The 18,868-nt window shown below is 53.1% G+C and overlaps 15 non-coding genes across 15 annotated transcripts; all 15 read right to left on the reverse strand.

Moving 5' to 3' along the window:
- Positions 1-833: 833 nt before the first annotated feature.
- trnat-ugu (transfer RNA threonine (anticodon UGU)) lies at positions 834-906 on the reverse strand. Its single transcript has one exon. It is a non-coding gene; the product is annotated as a tRNA-Thr (tRNA).
- Positions 907-1,672: 766 nt separating this feature from the next.
- On the reverse strand, positions 1,673-1,745 carry trnat-cgu (transfer RNA threonine (anticodon CGU)). Its single transcript has one exon. It is a non-coding gene; the product is annotated as a tRNA-Thr (tRNA).
- Positions 1,746-3,566: 1,821 nt separating this feature from the next.
- trnat-cgu (transfer RNA threonine (anticodon CGU)) lies at positions 3,567-3,639 on the reverse strand. Its single transcript has one exon. It is a non-coding gene; the product is annotated as a tRNA-Thr (tRNA).
- A 1,821-nt stretch (positions 3,640-5,460) lies between these two features.
- trnat-cgu (transfer RNA threonine (anticodon CGU)) lies at positions 5,461-5,533 on the reverse strand. The gene has a single exon. It is a non-coding gene; the product is annotated as a tRNA-Thr (tRNA).
- Positions 5,534-7,354: 1,821 nt separating this feature from the next.
- trnat-cgu (transfer RNA threonine (anticodon CGU)) lies at positions 7,355-7,427 on the reverse strand. The gene has a single exon. It is a non-coding gene; the product is annotated as a tRNA-Thr (tRNA).
- A 982-nt stretch (positions 7,428-8,409) lies between these two features.
- trnat-ugu (transfer RNA threonine (anticodon UGU)) lies at positions 8,410-8,482 on the reverse strand. The gene has a single exon. It is a non-coding gene; the product is annotated as a tRNA-Thr (tRNA).
- Positions 8,483-9,248: 766 nt separating this feature from the next.
- trnat-cgu (transfer RNA threonine (anticodon CGU)) lies at positions 9,249-9,321 on the reverse strand. The gene has a single exon. It is a non-coding gene; the product is annotated as a tRNA-Thr (tRNA).
- A 982-nt stretch (positions 9,322-10,303) lies between these two features.
- Positions 10,304-10,376, reverse strand: trnat-ugu (transfer RNA threonine (anticodon UGU)). The gene has a single exon. It is a non-coding gene; the product is annotated as a tRNA-Thr (tRNA).
- Positions 10,377-11,142: 766 nt separating this feature from the next.
- trnat-cgu (transfer RNA threonine (anticodon CGU)) lies at positions 11,143-11,215 on the reverse strand. Its single transcript has one exon. It is a non-coding gene; the product is annotated as a tRNA-Thr (tRNA).
- A 957-nt stretch (positions 11,216-12,172) lies between these two features.
- trnat-ugu (transfer RNA threonine (anticodon UGU)) lies at positions 12,173-12,245 on the reverse strand. The gene has a single exon. It is a non-coding gene; the product is annotated as a tRNA-Thr (tRNA).
- Positions 12,246-13,011: 766 nt separating this feature from the next.
- On the reverse strand, positions 13,012-13,084 carry trnat-cgu (transfer RNA threonine (anticodon CGU)). Its single transcript has one exon. It is a non-coding gene; the product is annotated as a tRNA-Thr (tRNA).
- A 1,796-nt stretch (positions 13,085-14,880) lies between these two features.
- Positions 14,881-14,953, reverse strand: trnat-cgu (transfer RNA threonine (anticodon CGU)). The gene has a single exon. It is a non-coding gene; the product is annotated as a tRNA-Thr (tRNA).
- A 1,821-nt stretch (positions 14,954-16,774) lies between these two features.
- trnat-cgu (transfer RNA threonine (anticodon CGU)) lies at positions 16,775-16,847 on the reverse strand. The gene has a single exon. It is a non-coding gene; the product is annotated as a tRNA-Thr (tRNA).
- A 982-nt stretch (positions 16,848-17,829) lies between these two features.
- trnat-ugu (transfer RNA threonine (anticodon UGU)) lies at positions 17,830-17,902 on the reverse strand. The gene has a single exon. It is a non-coding gene; the product is annotated as a tRNA-Thr (tRNA).
- A 766-nt stretch (positions 17,903-18,668) lies between these two features.
- trnat-cgu (transfer RNA threonine (anticodon CGU)) lies at positions 18,669-18,741 on the reverse strand. The gene has a single exon. It is a non-coding gene; the product is annotated as a tRNA-Thr (tRNA).
- Positions 18,742-18,868: the final 127 nt, after the last annotated feature.

Raw genomic sequence — 18,868 nt, forward strand, 5'->3', positions numbered from 1 at the left:
CATGCTTCATTGTCCCATTGTGTACGGTGATTGTGCGGGCTCGATGGATTAGTCAGCATTCAATGTACAACGATGCAGTGTGCGGAATGGGTCTGGGTAGACTGCTCTCTGCAGGTCGGTGTTGACGAGATTAGAATAAATTAGATTGGCGACAGTGTGGAAACAGGCCCTTCAGCCCAACAAGTCCACATCAACCCACCCAGACCCGTTTCTCTCTGAATAATGTACCTACGACTAGGGGCAATTTAGAATGGCCAATTCACACGACTTGCACGTCTTTAGACAGTGGGAGCGAACCGGCGCAAACCCACGCAGACTCTGGGCGAATGTGCAAACACGACACAGACAGTCCCCTAAAGCTGGAATCGTGACTGCGTCCCTAGTGCTGTGAGGCAGCAGTGCGAACCACTGAGCGGCTAGTTGGGCGGAATGGCCTGTTTCCAAACTGGAGGGATTCTATGCTTCTGTGATAGCTGAGAATCACCGGGAGACATGATTGGGAATGGTCATTCGGTCGCTTGGAGTGACTGAGGTCAGCGATCTCAAACTTTAATCGGTTCAGCGATCTCAAACTTTAATCGGTGAACACACACAGCCCCGTTCTTTGCCTGCAGAAGAAAGAAGTTGCAGGAAAACCTGCTCACCTGGTCGGAGACGAGAAATGAGAGGCGTTTCAGACATCAATTCCCAAAAGCAGCAGCTATGAGTCCAACAGGAGCGCCACCCGCCCCGCCGGTGGACGCTCGTGCTTCCAAGAAGCCGGTTGGACGACAAACGGGCGAGGAGCAATTTGAAGAACACAGCGCTCCTCAGCGTCATACCACAAGACTGAGAGGCCCCAGTGAGATTTGAACTCACGACCTCTGGTTTACAAGACCAGTGCTCTAACCGCTGAGCTATGGAGCCAGGCGCCAGGTTGCTCAGCGGAACTTGGCTGACTGGTTAACACTGGCTGAGTCAGAACGCTTGGGACACAGGTTCCAATCGACCCTCGCGTCACCGTCTGAACGGTTTGAACATTCTCCCCGTGGGTTTGCTCCGGCTGCTCCGTTTACAAAGAAGTGTAGCTTCTGCGGGATTGGCCACGCTTCATTGTCCCATTGTGTACGGTGATTGTGCGGGCTCGGTGGATTAGTCAGCATTCAATGTAGAATGATGCAGTGCGCGGAATGGGCCTGGGTAGATTGCTCTCTGCAGGTCGGTGTTGACGAGATAAGAATATATGAGATTGGTGACAGTGTGGAAACAGGCCCTTCAGCCCAACAAGTCCAAACTGTTTCCAAACTGGAGGGATTCTGTGCTCCTGTGATATCTGAGAATCACCGGGAGACATCATCGGTCAGCGATCTCAAACTGAAATCGGTGAACACACACGGCCCCGTTCTTTGCCTGCAGAACAAAGAAGTTTTTGGATTTCAACTGAACGCTGTAAGTGACAAAAGCAGAAGTTGCAGGAAAGCTCAACTTGACAAAAGTAGCAGCTCTCAGTCCAACAGGGTTATTCGGGAGCGCGTCGCGTACCTCTGGTGTTTGGGGGTGAAAACTCGCCCTTCCTCAGAAGCCGCTTGGACCATAAACAGGCGTTGAGCGATTCGAACATGGTACTCGTCAGTCGCATACCAAACATTGAAACTGACTGCGGGCTGGCCTGGCAAAGAGGATAAATGCGATGAGGCCCCAGTGAGATTTGAACTCACGCCCTCTGGTTTACGAGACCAGCGCTCTAACCGCTGAGCTATGGAGCCGGGCGAGCGGCCGCCGCGAACCTTTGGCTGATTGGGTAACAGCCCTCGCGTCACCGTCTGGACAGTTTGAACACTCTCTCTCCCCGTGCGCGCGTGGGTTTGCTCCGGGTGCTCCGGTTACAGAGATGTGCAGCTTCTGCGGGATTGGCCATGCTTCATTGTCCCATTGTGTACGGTGATTGTGCGGGCTCGATGGATTAGTCAGCATTCAATGTACAACGATGCAGTGTGCGGAATGGGTCTGGGTAGACTGCTCTCTGCAGGTCGGTGTTGACGAGATTAGAATAAATTAGATTGGCGACAGTGTGGAAACAGGCCCTTCAGCCCAACAAGTCCACATCAACCCACCCAGACCCGTTTCTCTCTGAATAATGTACCTACGACTAGGGGCAATTTAGAATGGCCAATTCACACGACTTGCACGTCTTTAGACAGTGGGAGCGAACCGGAGCAAACCCACGCAGACTCTGGGCGAATGTGCAAACACGACACAGACAGTCCCCTAAAGCTGGAATCGTGACTGCGTCCCTAGTGCTGTGAGGCAGCAGTGCGAACCACTGAGCGGCTAGTTGGGCGGAATGGCCTGTTTCCAAACTGGAGGGATTCTATGCTTCTGTGATAGCTGAGAATCACCGGGAGACATGATTGGGAATGGTCATTCGGTCGCTTGGAGTGACTGAGGTCAGCGATCTCAAACTTTAATCGGTTCAGCGATCTCAAACTTTAATCGGTGAACACACACAGCCCCGTTCTTTGCCTGCAGAAGAAAGAAGTTGCAGGAAAACCTGCTCACCTGGTCGGAGACGAGAAATGAGAGGCGTTTCAGACATCAATTCCCAAAAGCAGCAGCTATGAGTCCAACAGGAGCGCCACCCGCCCCGCCGGTGGACGCTCGTGCTTCCAAGAAGCCGGTTGGACGACAAACGGGCGAGGAGCAATTTGAAGAACACAGCGCTCCTCAGCGTCATACCACAAGACTGAGAGGCCCCAGTGAGATTTGAACTCACGATCTCTGGTTTACAAGACCAGTGCTCTAACCGCTGAGCTATGCAGCCAGGCGTCAGGTCGCTCAGCGGAACTTGGCTGACTGGTTAACACTGGCTGAGTCAGAACGCTTGGGACACAGGTTCCAATCGACCCTCGCGTCACCGTCTGAACGGTTTGAACATTCTCCCCGTGGGTTTGCTCCGGCTGCTCCGTTTACAAAGAAGTGTAGCTTCTGCGGGATTGGCCACGCTTCATTGTCCCATTGTGTACGGTGATTGTGCGGGCTCGGTGGATTAGTCAGCATTCAATGTAGAATGATGCAGTGCGCGGAATGGGCCTGGGTAGATTGCTCTCTGCAGGTCGGTGTTGACGAGATAAGAATATATGAGATTGGTGACAGTGTGGAAACAGGCCCTTCAGCCCAACAAGTCCAAACTGTTTCCAAACTGGAGGGATTCTGTGCTCCTGTGATATCTGAGAATCACCGGGAGACATCATCGGTCAGCGATCTCAAACTGAAATCGGTGAACACACACGGCCCCGTTCTTTGCCTGCAGAACAAAGAAGTTTTTGGATTTCAACTGAACGCTGTAAGTGACAAAAGCAGAAGTTGCAGGAAAGCTCAACTTGACAAAAGTAGCAGCTCTCAGTCCAACAGGGTTATTCGGGAGCGCGTCGCGTACCTCTGGTGTTTGGGGGTGAAAACTCGCCCTTCCTCAGAAGCCGCTTGGACCATAAACAGGCGTTGAGCGATTCGAACATGGTACTCGTCAGTCGCATACCAAACATTGAAACTGACTGCGGGCTGGCCTGGCAAAGAGGATAAATGCGATGAGGCCCCAGTGAGATTTGAACTCACGCCCTCTGGTTTACGAGACCAGCGCTCTAACCGCTGAGCTATGGAGCCGGGCGAGCGGCCGCCGCGAACCTTTGGCTGATTGGGTAACAGCCCTCGCGTCACCGTCTGGACAGTTTGAACACTCTCTCTCCCCGTGCGCGCGTGGGTTTGCTCCGGCTGCTCCGGTTACAGAGATGTGCAGCTTCTGCGGGATTGGCCATGCTTCATTGTCCCATTGTGTACGGTGATTGTGCGGGCTCGATGGATTAGTCAGCATTCAATGTACAACGATGCAGTGTGCGGAATGGGTCTGGGTAGACTGCTCTCTGCAGGTCGGTGTTGACGAGATTAGAATAAATTAGATTGGCGACAGTGTGGAAACAGGCCCTTCAGCCCAACAAGTCCACATCAACCCACCCAGACCCGTTTCTCTCTGAATAATGTACCTACGACTAGGGGCAATTTAGAATGGCCAATTCACACGACTTGCACGTCTTTAGACAGTGGGAGCGAACCGGAGCAAACCCACGCAGACTCTGGGCGAATGTGCAAACACGACACAGACAGTCCCCTAAAGCTGGAATCGTGACTGCGTCCCTAGTGCTGTGAGGCAGCAGTGCGAACCACTGAGCGGCTAGTTGGGCGGAATGGCCTGTTTCCAAACTGGAGGGATTCTATGCTTCTGTGATAGCTGAGAATCACCGGGAGACATGATTGGGAATGGTCATTCGGTCGCTTGGAGTGACTGAGGTCAGCGATCTCAAACTTTAATCGGTTCAGCGATCTCAAACTTTAATCGGTGAACACACACAGCCCCGTTCTTTGCCTGCAGAAGAAAGAAGTTGCAGGAAAACCTGCTCACCTGGTCGGAGACGAGAAATGAGAGGCGTTTCAGACATCAATTCCCAAAAGCAGCAGCTATGAGTCCAACAGGAGCGCCACCCGCCCCGCCGGTGGACGCTCGTGCTTCCAAGAAGCCGGTTGGACGACAAACGGGCGAGGAGCAATTTGAAGAACACAGCGCTCCTCAGCGTCATACCACAAGACTGAGAGGCCCCAGTGAGATTTGAACTCACGATCTCTGGTTTACAAGACCAGTGCTCTAACCGCTGAGCTATGGAGCCAGGCGCCAGGTCGCTCAGCGGAACTTGGCTGACTGGTTAACACTGGCTGAGTCAGAACGCTTGGGACACAGGTTCCAATCGACCCTCGCGTCACCGTCTGAACGGTTTGAACATTCTCCCCGTGGGTTTGCTCCGGCTGCTCCGTTTACAAAGAAGTGTAGCTTCTGCGGGATTGGCCACGCTTCATTGTCCCATTGTGTACGGTGATTGTGCGGGCTCGGTGGATTAGTCAGCATTCAATGTAGAATGATGCAGTGCGCGGAATGGGCCTGGGTAGATTGCTCTCTGCAGGTCGGTGTTGACGAGATAAGAATATATGAGATTGGTGACAGTGTGGAAACAGGCCCTTCAGCCCAACAAGTCCAAACTGTTTCCAAACTGGAGGGATTCTGTGCTCCTGTGATATCTGAGAATCACCGGGAGACATCATCGGTCAGCGATCTCAAACTGAAATCGGTGAACACACACGGCCCCGTTCTTTGCCTGCAGAACAAAGAAGTTTTTGGATTTCAACTGAACGCTGTAAGTGACAAAAGCAGAAGTTGCAGGAAAGCTCAACTTGACAAAAGTAGCAGCTCTCAGTCCAACAGGGTTATTCGGGAGCGCGTCGCGTACCTCTGGTGTTTGGGGGTGAAAACTCGCCCTTCCTCAGAAGCCGCTTGGACCATAAACAGGCGTTGAGCGATTCGAACATGGTACTCGTCAGTCGCATACCAAACATTGAAACTGACTGCGGGCTGGCCTGGCAAAGAGGATAAATGCGATGAGGCCCCAGTGAGATTTGAACTCACGCCCTCTGGTTTACGAGACCAGCGCTCTAACCGCTGAGCTATGGAGCCGGGCGAGCGGCCGCCGCGAACCTTTGGCTGATTGGGTAACAGCCCTCGCGTCACCGTCTGGACAGTTTGAACACTCTCTCTCCCCGTGCGCGCGTGGGTTTGCTCCGGCTGCTCCGGTTACAGAGATGTGCAGCTTCTGCGGGATTGGCCATGCTTCATTGTCCCATTGTGTACGGTGATTGTGCGGGCTCGATGGATTAGTCAGCATTCAATGTACAACGATGCAGTGTGCGGAATGGGTCTGGGTAGACTGCTCTCTGCAGGTCGGTGTTGACGAGATTAGAATAAATTAGATTGGCGACAGTGTGGAAACAGGCCCTTCAGCCCAACAAGTCCACATCAACCCACCCAGACCCGTTTCTCTCTGAATAATGTACCTACGACTAGGGGCAATTTAGAATGGCCAATTCACACGACTTGCACGTCTTTAGACAGTGGGAGCGAACCGGAGCAAACCCACGCAGACTCTGGGCGAATGTGCAAACACGACACAGACAGTCCCCTAAAGCTGGAATCGTGACTGCGTCCCTAGTGCTGTGAGGCAGCAGTGCGAACCACTGAGCGGCTAGTTGGGCGGAATGGCCTGTTTCCAAACTGGAGGGATTCTATGCTTCTGTGATAGCTGAGAATCACCGGGAGACATGATTGGGAATGGTCATTCGGTCGCTTGGAGTGACTGAGGTCAGCGATCTCAAACTTTAATCGGTTCAGCGATCTCAAACTTTAATCGGTGAACACACACAGCCCCGTTCTTTGCCTGCAGAAGAAAGAAGTTGCAGGAAAACCTGCTCACCTGGTCGGAGACGAGAAATGAGAGGCGTTTCAGACATCAATTCCCAAAAGCAGCAGCTATGAGTCCAACAGGAGCGCCACCCGCCCCGCCGGTGGACGCTCGTGCTTCCAAGAAGCCGGTTGGACGACAAACGGGCGAGGAGCAATTTGAAGAACACAGCGCTCCTCAGCGTCATACCACAAGACTGAGAGGCCCCAGTGAGATTTGAACTCACGATCTCTGGTTTACAAGACCAGTGCTCTAACCGCTGAGCTATGGAGCCAGGCGCCAGGTCGCTCAGCGGAACTTGGCTGACTGGTTAACACTGGCTGAGTCAGAACGCTTGGGACACAGGTTCCAATCGACCCTCGCGTCACCGTCTGAACGGTTTGAACATTCTCCCCGTGGGTTTGCTCCGGCTGCTCCGTTTACAAAGAAGTGTAGCTTCTGCGGGATTGGCCACGCTTCATTGTCCCATTGTGTACGGTGATTGTGCGGGCTCGGTGGATTAGTCAGCATTCAATGTAGAATGATGCAGTGCGCGGAATGGGCCTGGGTAGATTGCTCTCTGCAGGTCGGTGTTGACGAGATAAGAATATATGAGATTGGTGACAGTGTGGAAACAGGCCCTTCAGCCCAACAAGTCCAAACTGTTTCCAAACTGGAGGGATTCTGTGCTCCTGTGATATCTGAGAATCACCGGGAGACATCATCGGTCAGCGATCTCAAACTGAAATCGGTGAACACACACGGCCCCGTTCTTTGCCTGCAGAACAAAGAAGTTTTTGGATTTCAACTGAACGCTGTAAGTGACAAAAGCAGAAGTTGCAGGAAAGCTCAACTTGACAAAAGTAGCAGCTCTCAGTCCAACAGGGTTATTCGGGAGCGCGTCGCGTACCTCTGGTGTTTGGGGGTGAAAACTCGCCCTTCCTCAGAAGCCGCTTGGACCATAAACAGGCGTTGAGCGATTCGAACATGGTACTCGTCAGTCGCATACCAAACATTGAAACTGACTGCGGGCTGGCCTGGCAAAGAGGATAAATGCGATGAGGCCCCAGTGAGATTTGAACTCACGCCCTCTGGTTTACGAGACCAGCGCTCTAACCGCTGAGCTATGGAGCCGGGCGAGCGGCCGCCGCGAACCTTTGGCTGATTGGGTAACAGCCCTCGCGTCACCGTCTGGACAGTTTGAACACTCTCTCTCCCCGTGCGCGCGTGGGTTTGCTCCGGCTGCTCCGGTTACAGAGATGTGCAGCTTCTGCGGGATTGGCCATGCTTCATTGTCCCATTGTGTACGGTGATTGTGCGGGCTCGATGGATTAGTCAGCATTCAATGTACAACGATGCAGTGTGCGGAATGGGTCTGGGTAGACTGCTCTCTGCAGGTCGGTGTTGACGAGATTAGAATAAATTAGATTGGCGACAGTGTGGAAACAGGCCCTTCAGCCCAACAAGTCCACATCAACCCACCCAGACCCGTTTCTCTCTGAATAATGTACCTACGACTAGGGGCAATTTAGAATGGCCAATTCACACGACTTGCACGTCTTTAGACAGTGGGAGCGAACCGGCGCAAACCCACGCAGACTCTGGGCGAATGTGCAAACACGACACAGACAGTCCCCTAAAGCTGGAATCGTGACTGCGTCCCTAGTGCTGTGAGGCAGCAGTGCGAACCACTGAGCGGCTAGTTGGGCGGAATGGCCTGTTTCCAAACTGGAGGGATTCTATGCTTCTGTGATAGCTGAGAATCACCGGGAGACATGATTGGGAATGGTCATTCGGTCGCTTGGAGTGACTGAGGTCAGCGATCTCAAACTTTAATCGGTTCAGCGATCTCAAACTTTAATCGGTGAACACACACAGCCCCGTTCTTTGCCTGCAGAAGAAAGAAGTTGCAGGAAAACCTGCTCACCTGGTCGGAGACGAGAAATGAGAGGCGTTTCAGACATCAATTCCCAAAAGCAGCAGCTATGAGTCCAACAGGAGCGCCACCCGCCCCGCCGGTGGACGCTCGTGCTTCCAAGAAGCCGGTTGGACGACAAACGGGCGAGGAGCAATTTGAAGAACACAGCGCTCCTCAGCGTCATACCACAAGACTGAGAGGCCCCAGTGAGATTTGAACTCACGACCTCTGGTTTACAAGACCAGTGCTCTAACCGCTGAGCTATGGAGCCAGGCGCCAGGTCGCTCAGCGGAACTTGGCTGACTGGTTAACACTGGCTGAGTCAGAACGCTTGGGACACAGGTTCCAATCGACCCTCGCGTCACCGTCTGAACGGTTTGAACATTCTCCCCGTGGGTTTGCTCCGGCTGCTCCGTTTACAAAGAAGTGTAGCTTCTGCGGGATTGGCCACGCTTCATTGTCCCATTGTGTACGGTGATTGTGCGGGCTCGGTGGATTAGTCAGCATTCAATGTAGAATGATGCAGTGCGCGGAATGGGCCTGGGTAGATTGCTCTCTGCAGGTCGGTGTTGACGAGATAAGAATATATGAGATTGGTGACAGTGTGGAAACAGGCCCTTCAGCCCAACAAGTCCAAACTGTTTCCAAACTGGAGGGATTCTGTGCTCCTGTGATATCTGAGAATCACCGGGAGACATCATCGGTCAGCGATCTCAAACTGAAATCGGTGAACACACACGGCCCCGTTCTTTGCCTGCAGAACAAAGAAGTTTTTGGATTTCAACTGAACGCTGTAAGTGACAAAAGCAGAAGTTGCAGGAAAGCTCAACTTGACAAAAGTAGCAGCTCTCAGTCCAACAGGGTTATTCGGGAGCGCGTCGCGTACCTCTGGTGTTTGGGGGTGAAAACTCGCCCTTCCTCAGAAGCCGCTTGGACCATAAACAGGCGTTGAGCGATTCGAACATGGTACTCGTCAGTCGCATACCAAACATTGAAACTGACTGCGGGCTGGCCTGGCAAAGAGGATAAATGCGATGAGGCCCCAGTGAGATTTGAACTCACGCCCTCTGGTTTACGAGACCAGCGCTCTAACCGCTGAGCTATGGAGCCGGGCGAGCGGCCGCCGCGAACCTTTGGCTGATTGGGTAACAGCCCTCGCGTCACCGTCTGGACAGTTTGAACACTCTCTCTCCCCGTGCGCGCGTGGGTTTGCTCCGGCTGCTCCGGTTACAGAGATGTGCAGCTTCTGCGGGATTGGCCATGCTTCATTGTCCCATTGTGTACGGTGATTGTGCGGGCTCGATGGATTAGTCAGCATTCAATGTACAACGATGCAGTGTGCGGAATGGGTCTGGGTAGACTGCTCTCTGCAGGTCGGTGTTGACGAGATTAGAATAAATTAGATTGGCGACAGTGTGGAAACAGGCCCTTCAGCCCAACAAGTCCACATCAACCCACCCAGACCCGTTTCTCTCTGAATAATGTACCTACGACTAGGGGCAATTTAGAATGGCCAATTCACACGACTTGCACGTCTTTAGACAGTGGGAGCGAACCGGCGCAAACCCACGCAGACTCTGGGCGAATGTGCAAACACGACACAGACAGTCCCCTAAAGCTGGAATCGTGACTGCGTCCCTAGTGCTGTGAGGCAGCAGTGCGAACCACTGAGCGGCTAGTTGGGCGGAATGGCCTGTTTCCAAACTGGAGGGATTCTATGCTTCTGTGATAGCTGAGAATCACCGGGAGACATGATTGGGAATGGTCATTCGGTCGCTTGGAGTGACTGAGGTCAGCGATCTCAAACTTTAATCGGTTCAGCGATCTCAAACTTTAATCGGTGAACACACACAGCCCCGTTCTTTGCCTGCAGAAGAAAGAAGTTGCAGGAAAACCTGCTCACCTGGTCGGAGACGAGAAATGAGAGGCGTTTCAGACATCAATTCCCAAAAGCAGCAGCTATGAGTCCAACAGGAGCGCCACCCGCCCCGCCGGTGGACGCTCGTGCTTCCAAGAAGCCGGTTGGACGACAAACGGGCGAGGAGCAATTTGAAGAACACAGCGCTCCTCAGCGTCATACCACAAGACTGAGAGGCCCCAGTGAGATTTGAACTCACGACCTCTGGTTTACAAGACCAGTGCTCTAACCGCTGAGCTATGGAGCCAGGCGCCAGGTCGCTCAGCGGAACTTGGCTGACTGGTTAACACTGGCTGAGTCAGAACGCTTGGGACACAGGTTCCAATCGACCCTCGCGTCACCGTCTGAACGGTTTGAACATTCTCCCCGTGGGTTTGCTCCGGCTGCTCCGTTTACAAAGAAGTGTAGCTTCTGCGGGATTGGCCACGCTTCATTGTCCCATTGTGTACGGTGATTGTGCGGGCTCGGTGGATTAGTCAGCATTCAATGTAGAATGATGCAGTGCGCGGAATGGGCCTGGGTAGATTGCTCTCTGCAGGTCGGTGTTGACGAGATAAGAATATATGAGATTGGTGACAGTGTGGAAACAGGCCCTTCAGCCCAACAAGTCCAAACTGTTTCCAAACTGGAGGGATTCTGTGCTCCTGTGATATCTGAGAATCACCGGGAGACATCATCGGTCAGCGATCTCAAACTGAAATCGGTGAACACACACGGCCCCGTTCTTTGCCTGCAGAACAAAGAAGTTTTTGGATTTCAACTGAACGCTGTAAGTGACAAAAGCAGAAGTTGCAGGAAAGCTCAACTTGACAAAAGTAGCAGCTCTCAGTCCAACAGGGTTATTCGGGAGCGCGTCGCGTTCCTCTGGTGTTTGGGGGTGAAAACTCGCCCTTCCTCAGAAGCCGCTTGGACCATAAACAGGCGTTGAGCGATTCGAACATGGTACTCGTCAGTCGCATACCAAACATTGAAACTGACTGCGGGCTGGCCTGGCAAAGAGGATAAATGCGATGAGGCCCCAGTGAGATTTGAACTCACGCCCTCTGGTTTACGAGACCAGCGCTCTAACCGCTGAGCTATGGAGCCGGGCGAGCGGCCGCCGCGAACCTTTGGCTGATTGGGTAACAGCCCTCGCGTCACCGTCTGGACAGTTTGAACACTCTCTCTCCCCGTGCGCGCGTGGGTTTGCTCCGGCTGCTCCGGTTACAGAGATGTGCAGCTTCTGCGGGATTGGCCATGCTTCATTGTCCCATTGTGTACGGTGATTGTGCGGGCCCGATGGATTAGTCAGCATTCAATGTACAACGATGCAGTGTGCGGAATGGGTCTGGGTAGACTGCTCTCTGCAGGTCGGTGTTGACGAGATTAGAATAAATTAGATTGGCGACAGTGTGGAAACAGGCCCTTCAGCCCAACAAGTCCACATCAACCCACCCAGACCCGTTTCTCTCTGAATAATGTACCTACGACTAGGGGCAATTTAGAATGGCCAATTCACACGACTTGCACGTCTTTAGACAGTGGGAGCGAACCGGAGCAAACCCACGCAGACTCTGGGCGAATGTGCAAACACGACACAGACAGTCCCCTAAAGCTGGAATCGTGACTGCGTCCCTAGTGCTGTGAGGCAGCAGTGCGAACCACTGAGCGGCTAGTTGGGCGGAATGGCCTGTTTCCAAACTGGAGGGATTCTATGCTTCTGTGATAGCTGAGAATCACCGGGAGACATGATTGGGAATGGTCATTCGGTCGCTTGGAGTGACTGAGGTCAGCGATCTCAAACTTTAATCGGTGAACACACACAGCCCCGTTCTTTGCCTGCAGAAGAAAGAAGTTGCAGGAAAACCTGCTCACCTGGTCGGAGACGAGAAATGAGAGGCGTTTCAGACATCAATTCCCAAAAGCAGCAGCTATGAGTCCAACAGGAGCGCCACCCGCCCCGCCGGTGGACGCTCGTGCTTCCAAGAAGCCGGTTGGACGACAAACGGGCGAGGAGCAATTTGAAGAACACAGCGCTCCTCAGCGTCATACCACAAGACTGAGAGGCCCCAGTGAGATTTGAACTCACGACCTCTGGTTTACAAGACCAGTGCTCTAACCGCTGAGCTATGGAGCCAGGCGCCAGGTCGCTCAGCGGAACTTGGCTGACTGGTTAACACTGGCTGAGTCAGAACGCTTGGGACACAGGTTCCAATCGACCCTCGCGTCACCGTCTGAACGGTTTGAACATTCTCCCCGTGGGTTTGCTCCGGCTGCTCCGTTTACAAAGAAGTGTAGCTTCTGCGGGATTGGCCACGCTTCATTGTCCCATTGTGTACGGTGATTGTGCGGGCTCGGTGGATTAGTCAGCATTCAATGTAGAATGATGCAGTGCGCGGAATGGGCCTGGGTAGATTGCTCTCTGCAGGTCGGTGTTGACGAGATAAGAATATATGAGATTGGTGACAGTGTGGAAACAGGCCCTTCAGCCCAACAAGTCCAAACTGTTTCCAAACTGGAGGGATTCTGTGCTCCTGTGATATCTGAGAATCACCGGGAGACATCATCGGTCAGCGATCTCAAACTGAAATCGGTGAACACACACGGCCCCGTTCTTTGCCTGCAGAACAAAGAAGTTTTTGGATTTCAACTGAACGCTGTAAGTGACAAAAGCAGAAGTTGCAGGAAAGCTCAACTTGACAAAAGTAGCAGCTCTCAGTCCAACAGGGTTATTCGGGAGCGCGTCGCGTTCCTCTGGTGTTTGGGGGTGAAAACTCGCCCTTCCTCAGAAGCCGCTTGGACCATAAACAGGCGTTGAGCGATTCGAACATGGTACTCGTCAGTCGCATACCAAACATTGAAACTGACTGCGGGCTGGCCTGGCAAAGAGGATAAATGCGATGAGGCCCCAGTGAGATTTGAACTCACGCCCTCTGGTTTACGAGACCAGCGCTCTAACCGCTGAGCTATGGAGCCGGGCGAGCGGCCGCCGCGAACCTTTGGCTGATTGGGTAACAGCCCTCGCGTCACCGTCTGGACAGTTTGAACACTCTCTCTCCCCGTGCGCGCGTGGGTTTGCTCCGGGTGCTCCGGTTACAGAGATGTGCAGCTTCTGCGGGATTGGCCATGCTTCATTGTCCCATTGTGTACGGTGATTGTGCGGGCTCGATGGATTAGTCAGCATTCAATGTACAACGATGCAGTGTGCGGAATGGGTCTGGGTAGACTGCTCTCTGCAGGTCGGTGTTGACGAGATTAGAATAAATTAGATTGGCGACAGTGTGGAAACAGGCCCTTCAGCCCAACAAGTCCACATCAACCCACCCAGACCCGTTTCTCTCTGAATAATGTACCTACGACTAGGGGCAATTTAGAATGGCCAATTCACACGACTTGCACGTCTTTAGACAGTGGGAGCGAACCGGAGCAAACCCACGCAGACTCTGGGCGAATGTGCAAACACGACACAGACAGTCCCCTAAAGCTGGAATCGTGACTGCGTCCCTAGTGCTGTGAGGCAGCAGTGCGAACCACTGAGCGGCTAGTTGGGCGGAATGGCCTGTTTCCAAACTGGAGGGATTCTATGCTTCTGTGATAGCTGAGAATCACCGGGAGACATGATTGGGAATGGTCATTCGGTCGCTTGGAGTGACTGAGGTCAGCGATCTCAAACTTTAATCGGTGAACACACACAGCCCCGTTCTTTGCCTGCAGAAGAAAGAAGTTGCAGGAAAACCTGCTCACCTGGTCGGAGACGAGAAATGAGAGGCGTTTCAGACATCAATTCCCAAAAGCAGCAGCTATGAGTCCAACAGGAGCGCCACCCGCCCCGCCGGTGGACGCTCGTGCTTCCAAGAAGCCGGTTGGACGACAAACGGGCGAGGAGCAATTTGAAGAACACAGCGCTCCTCAGCGTCATACCACAAGACTGAGAGGCCCCAGTGAGATTTGAACTCACGATCTCTGGTTTACAAGACCAGTGCTCTAACCGCTGAGCTATGGAGCCAGGCGCCAGGTCGCTCAGCGGAACTTGGCTGACTGGTTAACACTGGCTGAGTCAGAACGCTTGGGACACAGGTTCCAATCGACCCTCGCGTCACCGTCTGAACGGTTTGAACATTCTCCCCGTGGGTTTGCTCCGGCTGCTCCGTTTACAAAGAAGTGTAGCTTCTGCGGGATTGGCCACGCTTCATTGTCCCATTGTGTACGGTGATTGTGCGGGCTCGGTGGATTAGTCAGCATTCAATGTAGAATGATGCAGTGCGCGGAATGGGCCTGGGTAGATTGCTCTCTGCAGGTCGGTGTTGACGAGATAAGAATATATGAGATTGGTGACAGTGTGGAAACAGGCCCTTCAGCCCAACAAGTCCAAACTGTTTCCAAACTGGAGGGATTCTGTGCTCCTGTGATATCTGAGAATCACCGGGAGACATCATCGGTCAGCGATCTCAAACTGAAATCGGTGAACACACACGGCCCCGTTCTTTGCCTGCAGAACAAAGAAGTTTTTGGATTTCAACTGAACGCTGTAAGTGACAAAAGCAGAAGTTGCAGGAAAGCTCAACTTGACAAAAGTAGCAGCTCTCAGTCCAACAGGGTTATTCGGGAGCGCGTCGCGTACCTCTGGTGTTTGGGGGTGAAAACTCGCCCTTCCTCAGAAGCCGCTTGGACCATAAACAGGCGTTGAGCGATTCGAACATGGTACTCGTCAGTCGCATACCAAACATTGAAACTGACTGCGGGCTGGCCTGGCAAAGAGGATAAATGCGATGAGGCCCCAGTGAGATTTGAACTCACGCCCTCTGGTTTACGAGACCAGCGCTCTAACCGCTGAGCTATGGAGCCGGGCGAGCGGCCGCCGCGAACCTTTGGCTGATTGGGTAACAGCCCTCGCGTCACCGTCTGGACAGTTTGAACACTCTCTCTCCCCGTGCGCGCGTGGGTTTGCTCCGGGTGCTCCGGTTACAGAGATGTGCAGCTTCTGCGGGATTGGCCATGCTTCATTGTCCCATTGTGTACGGTGATTGTGCGGGCTCGATGGATGGGTCAGCATTCAATGTACAACGATGCAGTGTGCGGAATGGGTCTGGGTAGACTGCTCTCTGCAGGTCGGTGTTGACGAGATTAGAATAAATTAGATTGGCGACAGTGTGGAAACAGGCCCTTCAGCCCAACAAGTCCACATCAACCCACCCAGACCCGTTTCTCTCTGAATAATGTACCTACGACTAGGGGCAATTTAGAATGGCCAATTCACACGACTTGCACGTCTTTAGACAGTGGGAGCGAACCGGCGCAAACCCACGCAGACTCTGGGCGAATGTGCAAACACGACACAGACAGTCCCCTAAAGCTGGAATCGTGACTGCGTCCCTAGTGCTGTGAGGCAGCAGTGCGAACCACTGAGCGGCTAGTTGGGCGGAATGGCCTGTTTCCAAACTGGAGGGATTCTATGCTTCTGTGATAGCTGAGAATCACCGGGAGACATGATTGGGAATGGTCATTCGGTCGCTTGGAGTGACTGAGGTCAGCGATCTCAAACTTTAATCGGTTCAGCGATCTCAAACTTTAATCGGTGAACACACACAGCCCCGTTCTTTGCCTGCAGAAGAAAGAAGTTGCAGGAAAACCTGCTCACCTGGTCGGAGACGAGAAATGAGAGGCGTTTCAGACATCAATTCCCAAAAGCAGCAGCTATGAGTCCAACAGGAGCGCCACCCGCCCCGCCGGTGGACGCTCGTGCTTCCAAGAAGCCGGTTGGACGACAAACGGGCGAGGAGCAATTTGAAGAACACAGCGCTCCTCAGCGTCATACCACAAGACTGAGAGGCCCCAGTGAGATTTGAACTCACGATCTCTGGTTTACAAGACCAGTGCTCTAACCGCTGAGCTATGGAGCCAGGCGCCAGGTCGCTCAGCGGAACTTGGCTGACTGGTTAACACTGGCTGAGTCAGAACGCTTGGGACACAGGTTCCAATCGACCCTCGCGTCACCGTCTGAACGGTTTGAACATTCTCCCCGTGGGTTTGCTCCGGCTGCTCCGTTTACAAAGAAGTGTAGCTTCTGCGGGATTGGCCACGCTTCATTGTCCCATTGTGTACGGTGATTGTGCGGGCTCGGTGGATTAGTCAGCATTCAATGTAGAATGATGCAGTGCGCGGAATGGGCCTGGGTAGATTGCTCTCTGCAGGTCGGTGTTGACGAGATAAGAATATATGAGATTGGTGACAGTGTGGAAACAGGCCCTTCAGCCCAACAAGTCCAAACTGTTTCCAAACTGGAGGGATTCTGTGCTCCTGTGATATCTGAGAATCACCGGGAGACATCATCGGTCAGCGATCTCAAACTGAAATCGGTGAACACACACGGCCCCGTTCTTTGCCTGCAGAACAAAGAAGTTTTTGGATTTCAACTGAACGCTGTAAGTGACAAAAGCAGAAGTTGCAGGAAAGCTCAACTTGACAAAAGTAGCAGCTCTCAGTCCAACAGGGTTATTCGGGAGCGCGTCGCGTACCTCTGGTGTTTGGGGGTGAAAACTCGCCCTTCCTCAGAAGCCGCTTGGACCATAAACAGGCGTTGAGCGATTCGAACATGGTACTCGTCAGTCGCATACCAAACATTGAAACTGACTGCGGGCTGGCCTGGCAAAGAGGATAAATGCGATGAGGCCCCAGTGAGATTTGAACTCACGCCCTCTGGTTTACGAGACCAGCGCTCTAACCGCTGAGCTATGGAGCCGGGCGAGCGGCCGCCGCGAACCTTTGGCTGATTGGGTAACAGCCCTCGCGTCACCGTCTGGACAGTTTGAACACTCTCTCTCCCCGTGCGCGCGTGGGTTTGCTCCGGGTGCTCCGGTTACAGAGATGTGCAGCTTCTGCGGGATTGGCCATGCTTCATTGTCCCATTGTGTACGGTGATTGTGCGGGCTCGATGGATTAGTCAGCATTCAATGTACAACGATGCAGTGTGCGGAATGGGTCTGGGTAGACTGCTCTCTGCAGGTCGGTGTTGACGAGATTAGAATAAATTAGATTGGCGACAGTGTGGAAACAGGCCCTTCAGCCCAACAAGTCCACATCAACCCACCCAGACCCGTTTCTCTCTGAATAATGTACCTACGACTAGGGGCAATTTAGAATGGCCAATTCACACGACTTGCACGTCTTTAGACAGTGGGAGCGAACCGGAGCAAACCCACGCAGACTCTGGGCGAATGTGCAAACACGACACAGACAGTCCCCTAAAGCTGGAATCGTGACTGCGTCCCTAGTGCTGTGAGGCAGCAGTGCGAACCACTGAGCGGCTAGTTGGGCGGAATGGCCTGTTTCCAAACTGGAGGGATTCTATGCTTCTGTGATAGCTGAGAATCACCGGGAGACATGATTGGGAATGGTCATTCGGTCGCTTGGAGTGACTGAGGTCAGCGATCTCAAACTTTAATCGGTTCAGCGATCTCAAACTTTAATCGGTGAACACACACAGCCCCGTTCTTTGCCTGCAGAAGAAAGAAGTTGCAGGAAAACCTGCTCACCTGGTCGGAGACGAGAAATGAGAGGCGTTTCAGACATCAATTCCCAAAAGCAGCAGCTATGAGTCCAACAGGAGCGCCACCCGCCCCGCCGGTGGACGCTCGTGCTTCCAAGAAGCCGGTTGGACGACAAACGGGCGAGGAGCAATTTGAAGAACACAGCGCTCCTCAGCGTCATACCACAAGACTGAGAGGCCCCAGTGAGATTTGAACTCACGACCTCTGGTTTACAAGACCAGTGCTCTAACCGCTGAGCTATGGAGCCAGGCGCCAGGTCGCTCAGCGGAACTTGGCTGACTGGTTAACACTGGCTGAGTCAGAACGCTTGGGACACAGGTTCCAATCGACCCTCGCGTCACCGTCTGAACGGTTTGAACATTCTCCCCGTGGGTTTGCTCCGGCTGCTCCGTTTACAAAGAAGTGTAGCTTCTGCGGGATTGGCCACGCTTCATTGTCCCATTGTGTACGGTGATTGTGCGGGCTCGGTGGATTAGTCAGCATTCAATGTAGAATGATGCAGTGCGCGGAATGGGCCTGGGTAGATTGCTCTCTGCAGGTCGGTGTTGACGAGATAAGAATATATGAGATTGGTGACAGTGTGGAAACAGGCCCTTCAGCCCAACAAGTCCAAACTGTTTCCAAACTGGAGGGATTCTGTGCTCCTGTGATATCTGAGAATCACCGGGAGACATCATCGGTCAGCGATCTCAAACTGAAATCGGTGAACACACACGGCCCCGTTCTTTGCCTGCAGAACAAAGAAGTTTTTGGATTTCAACTGAACGCTGTAAGTGACAAAAGCAGAAGTTGCAGGAAAGCTCAACTTGACAAAAGTAGCAGCTCTCAGTCCAACAGGGTTATTCGGGAGCGCGTCGCGTACCTCTGGTGTTTGGGGGTGAAAACTCGCCCTTCCTCAGAAGCCGCTTGGACCATAAACAGGCGTTGAGCGATTCGAACATGGTACTCGTCAGTCGCATACCAAACATTGAAACTGACTGCGGGCTGGCCTGGCAAAGAGGATAAATGCGATGAGGCCCCAGTGAGATTTGAACTCACGCCCTCTGGTTTACGAGACCAGCGCTCTAACCGCTGAGCTATGGAGCCGGGCGAGCGGCCGCCGCGAACCTTTGGCTGATTGGGTAACAGCCCTCGCGTCACCGTCTGGACAGTTTGAACACTCTCTCTCCCCGTGCGCGCGTGGGTTTGCTCCGGGTGCTCCGGTTACAGAGAT

This window comes from Hemiscyllium ocellatum, chromosome 38, assembly GCF_020745735.1.
Source record: "Hemiscyllium ocellatum isolate sHemOce1 chromosome 38, sHemOce1.pat.X.cur, whole genome shotgun sequence".
NCBI lineage: Eukaryota > Metazoa > Chordata > Chondrichthyes > Orectolobiformes > Hemiscylliidae > Hemiscyllium > Hemiscyllium ocellatum.